A 6,000-nucleotide genomic window follows, 5' to 3' on the forward strand; every position below is an offset into this window, starting at 1 on the left:
AACAGGAGGCACTGATTGAAGTAAAGCAATGCAGCAAACCAAGTTCAGTTTGTACAACAGGTTGAGAGAAGCTCTGAAGCTATACAAAAACTTTGCAATTCATAATGGGGGAAATTTACTAAGGGCCCGAATCGCGTTTTTTCGCCGGTTTGCCTGAAAATTACCGATTTGCTCCGAGTTGCCCCAGGTTTTTGGCGCACGCGATCGGATTGTGGCGCATCGGCGCCGGCATGCATGTGACGGAAATCGGGGACACTCGACACAGTGGCGCAGCAGCAACACCTGGTGGACATCGGGCGCACTACCTTAGTGAATCGTTGGAAGACCCGAATCCTCGACTGAGAACGTGCCGCTGGATCGCGAATGGACCGGTTAAGTAAATCTGCCCCAATGACTCAAAAATGGAGAGGCAGGGCTGGGTTCAGGTAGCAAGTAAAAGTAAACTTATCCCAGAGTTTGTCGACAAGCAATGGTCAGAATCACCAGTAGATCAGGGGGAGAAGAGCTACTGCCCAGAACACAGGGGGTTTTGTTTTTATTTTCATTTTTTCATTTCATTTTATTTCAGACAGGACTACACTTCCTTATGGATAATTAAAGTGTATCCAGGAAACTCCGGCGATTCTTACAGGTCCCTGACTGAAAAGGGCGTGGAGGGGTTGTGTCGGCCGGCCCCCTCATGAATACGGCCGACTGCCCGGGGACCTGTACGACAATCCAACCTCTTATTTGATAAGAATGCGCACACATATTTTAATAAAAATTCAATAAAGATAAAGGGGCTGGGGACAGGATTATGGGGAACTAATTTGGTGGGGGTATTTTTCGGGGGTGACGGGTCCTCTTTAACTTATATTTTTTTAAGGTGGTAAAAAGGGCATAACCTGTACTCTGCCCTTCTAGAGAGAGGAGCATAAGTTGTGAAGCAGCTAAATTCTTTCCTAGCAATTCATTGACTTAGGAGTGATAACTAAACTTTTAGTGCAAGGATAGGGTTAGAATGAAAAACAGAAGGAAAATGCGCTGGCATGCATCACTTATACACTTTACAGTGCTACCAAATTGTAATTTGTATACAACATGCATACACCATTACAATTACAATCACAGACATATACACAAGACATATCTTTAAAAAGCATGGACTGCAGCTATGGTAACTATTTTCTGGGATACAACACCAGAAAAACAAAGAAACACAATATCCTACATCAAAATTGTGCCCCAGATCTTTTGGCCTGAGCCCCCACTGTCCAGGTCCTCTCCCCACTCTTACTTCTATCTGCATCCCTTCCAGACGCAGATAAAGGCGAGTGCTGCAGTGGAGAACGGACCCATCAGCACCATACGTCACTACAAATGGCAGGAAACAAGGCAACGTAATTAAAGCAGGTCCCCTGTTTCTACCAGCTAACTACAGTGCTAGGAGCTGGAGACATCACCGTGACTTGTCCTGCACACCGAAGAGAGAGGTAAGAAAGGAAGGTAGGTGAGCATTAGGTTGTTTTTTTAATTCACAGTGTAGGAAGTTGCTAGGGGGGATCAATTTTCTTGGGGGACATTTAATGACCAGGGGCATCATTTGTTGGAGAGCTGTGGGGACATTCAATTAATTCCTGTGGGTGTATGAACCATTGCTGGGGGGGGGGGGGGATATCCATTGCTGGTGGGGGGGGGTATCAATTACTGGGGAGCTAATGATAGGCTGTGGATGACATCCGTTGCTTAGGAGGTAATGGGAACATGGGGGGGGGGGTTGTGGGACACTTCAATTGCTGAGAGGGGGGCACATTAATTGCTGAGGATCTATGGGGCACATCCATTGCTGGGAGTTGGGCTGAGGGTAACATCAATTGCTGAGAGGGGCTTTTGGGGGGGACATCTGTTCCTCGGGGGTGTGGGAATTGGGGAATATCAATTTATGGAGGGAGTGTGGACGACATCTATTGCTCTGGGGGGGGCTGGGGTGGAATATTAATTTATGGGGGGCTACATATGACATCCATTGCTATGGGGTAATGGGAACATTCATTTCTGGGGGATTTGTGGGAGACATCAATTGCTGGGGGTCTATGGGCACATCCATTGCTGGGGATGGGGACAACAATTTCTGTGGAGCTGGGATGTATCCATTGTTGGGGGCTTGGGGGGATATCCGTTTTTGAAGGAGTTGGGAAGGACATCGATTGCTGGGAGGGCTTTGGGGGACATCAATTACTGGGAGGGCATCAATCAGTGTGAGGGGCAGGAGGGACATCCATTGTCAAGAGCGCTGCAGAGAACATGAATTTAATTAGCAGCACAAATTCAATTAGCACGAGTCCTGTCTGGCGAACTCTGTGCTCGGGTGATTGTGCGGGTGCCCATAGAGAGGGCTCTAAGTGCCACCTCTGGCACCAGTGCCATAGGTTTGCCACCAATGCCCTAGGGTTTCTGGCTGTATCCGACGTTGCTGCAGAATCAGGGACCACACCAGCTAATGTGTCTAGCCAGTGGGTGGTCAGGGAAGAGTTAAAGGGGGTATTCTGGTGTCAAATCCTATTATTTAAACCCCTGTCCTCAAAACTGCAACATTACTTACATTTCTTCCCTTTTTACTGTTTTGTGGTCTCCCAAGTGGTTGCATAACTTCTACTGTACTATTTCTACTTTGTCTGTGCTGATGGTATTGTAGATTGAAAGTTTATTTGGTCTACTTCTTTTTCAGCAGGGGCTTCTTGACAGAACATCAGTACTGATTTGCAGCATTGCAGCAAGCTTAGGCCACATGCACACTGTCACGGCGAGGACGCCGCCGCCTCGTCACGTGACGTGGGGTGCAACTGTACGGGTTAATTTAGCCTACTCAAACTTGCGCTCACCTTTCACTCAGGACACAAATTGAGCCTAAATCACACCTCATACAGCTCCAGCACCAGACCAGACCCGCTGCCACCACTTATTGCATTTATACTGGGACCAATAAGTATCCCACTCTACATCAATTCTTGCTCTCAAGCAGTCACTTTGTCACACCACTAGACATGCACACTCAGCACTCCAGCAGTCACACAGTTAACAAGGCTATGAGTTCGCAGAGCATACAGGGACCAAAATTAAAGTGAAAAGCTTTAATTACAAAAAGTTGATCAGTGCATAAAAAGATATTAAAAACAAAAGAATTACAAAATAAAATGACACACAACACGGCAAAACAGTTATAAAATAAAAAGGGAGAAAAATAACAGAAACTTACAACTTAAAGTAAATCCTGATCCCTGGAGGTGGGAGAAATACGGGACACATTCAGCTTGTCAAGCAGCCCCCAAAATGTGAACACCAATTCATGGATTTCATATTGTTTTATAACTTCTCAGTTTGGTTCAGATTTCAGAACCTCCCATTCATTAATTAGTCCAGGGGGTCATTCACGATTGGGCAAAGTTTTAATGAGGGGGGAGAGTCCAGGAATATTTAAACAGTCTTTTGTTTCCAAATCCTGATGCAGAAGAGGGGGGGGGGGGGGGAAGGGAGACCAAATGTCCTTTGGGGTCTGAACAGACCAGTCTTCAGGTCAGAGGTTATCAGGCTGTTAAAGCTCCAGGATGTCATAAAAGCTGCCTGGACGCTTCAATAGATGCCAAATATTTAAACAAAGTTTGTAATTACCCAATAGTTAAACCAATCTTATACATTCACAATTAATATCTCCTTGACACCTCCCCCTTTCAAGATTGGGCAAATTTGAAATGACCCACGCCATTTTAAATTTTCCCAAGCCAATTACCAATAATACATTGCAGAAGTTCAGTACCATAAAAATCATTGCCATAAGATGTGATTACCTGGGCACATCAACCATCTGGTCCTTTGTCCTGTGTATAAGGCCAAGTACTATCTCCCCTGGTCACTTGTACACTGCTGTGCTGGGACCCCCTGCTGACTTTATGGCTTTGTGCTGCAGAAACACTAAGTTCTGTGTCCCCTCTCCCAAGTGTGAAATGTTTAACCCTCTCCCTGCTGGACAAAATACCAGTGGAGTTAAGTGGAAGACTACTGTATCCAGTTAAATTATGTATTGGTCTTATTTCTGTACAGGTATTGGGGTTCCTCCCTCTACCATTGATACTACAGGGCTTAGGTTGGACCACTGACGGAACGCTCTCCTGAGAGTCCCTATGCTCCTGCTCCACTTCCTGACCGCTCCTCAAAACTGCACTGGCAACACTCATCACTGGGCACCCAACTTCACTGTGGACCCCAATCTCCTCTATCAGCACTGGTTCTAGTGTATAATCTGTCTTTGGCTCATAGACACACTGCATCTCCCCAGTCTCCTCTCTCAGCACTGGTTCTAGTGTACACGCTGTCTTTGGCTCATAGACACACTGCATCTCCCCAGTCTGAGTAGAGGCATCTTTGTGGCTCATGCTCTGAGCCTTACTCATCTTGACACCTCTTGTCTGCTCTAGGACCTCTCCTTGAGTAATGGCATCCACCAGATCCACACTCAGGACCTTAGAGCTTTGAGGTGCAGATTCAGAGACTCCATCTTGGCAGCCTCTCACACCCTTCATCATATCTGCTGACTGCAGGGTTATCTCTGGGGGCCCATTCACCACCCCCTCCCCCGTAGCTTCCTCATACTGGGACACCTCTGGTTCTGGAGCAGGCATAGCCTTGCTCTTGCTATCCTGTCCTCCTTCCCAGACCAGTCCCCTTGGGCTTCTGCCCATTTTCTCATATGATGGTTGTACATCAGGCACATACACAGTTGTCATTTTTCCCAAATCATTTCCCAACAATACATCCACAGGCAATTCTTGTGACACTCCCACTTGTCTGATACCTCTACCAGCACCCCAGTCCATAAAAACCTTGGCAACGGGCACTCCTGGATGGCATCCAGTTATCCCCTTCACAGGCAAAGTCTTTTCTGGAATGATGTCCTTAGGGTTTATAACCTCAGGGCGAACCAATGAATAACTTGCCCCTGAGTCTCTTAATCCCTGGGTGACTCTATCACCCACTATCACAGTCTGCATATGGGGTTGTAACTTGTCCATATCACCAGAAAGCAGCATGACTACTGGTGCTGTAGAGTAGACAGTCGCCCCTCTCTCTGGGCACGCAGACCTCAGATGACCCACTTTGTTACAAATAAAACATTTGCGCATATCCCCCTGATTTATAGACTCCCTCAGTGTAATGTTCTCACCCACTTTGGAGACAGAAGGCTGTGATGTTATCCTGGCTTGTTTTTCCTTCCAGCTGGTGGACCTTTGGGGGGATGTTTCCCTCTTGGCTTCAGGCATCCGGTTGGCAGTATAGGAGTCTGCAATCTGCGCAGCTTCATCCGCAGTTTTAGGCTCCCTGTCACAAACAAACTGTCGTACATCCACAGGACAAATGTGCAGAAATTGATCTTTTATCATGAGATCCTCCAGATCCTCACGGCTGTTGACAGAAAGTCCTCGGGTCCACTGTAGAAAGGTAGTCCGTAAGTTGCCTACTGCATCAGCGTAGCTGTCAGTTGGTCCCCGCTTTACGCTCCGGAATTTCTTGCGGTACACCTCTGGAGTTAGGTTGTACTTTTTAATCAAAGCAGCTTTTATAGCATCATAGTCCTCATCAAGCTCAAGAGGAAGGTCAGCAAATACTTCCAGGGCTTTGCCTCTTAGCCCTGGGCTCAAATACTGTGCCCACTGCTCACGGGGCAGATGGTATTGTCTGCAGGTCTTCTCAAAAGATCGCAGAAAAATGTCCAAGTCCCCATCCTTGTCCAGTACTGGAAAACGTTCTTGACGAGGTCTTTTGGGGTTTACATCTTGGGATTGGGGTTGCACAGAATTGATACCCCTTTCAATACGCGCCATTTCCAGCCTGAATTCTCTATCAGCCTGGCGCTCTGCGGCTGCTCTCTCCTCTCTCTCTGCTGCTGCTCTCTCCTTCTCTCGCTCTGCGGCCGCTCTCTCCTTCTCTCGCTCTGCGGCCGCTCTCTCCTTCTCTCGCTCTGTGGCC

Source organism: Engystomops pustulosus, chromosome 3, assembly GCF_040894005.1.
Source record: "Engystomops pustulosus chromosome 3, aEngPut4.maternal, whole genome shotgun sequence".
NCBI lineage: Eukaryota > Metazoa > Chordata > Amphibia > Anura > Leptodactylidae > Engystomops > Engystomops pustulosus.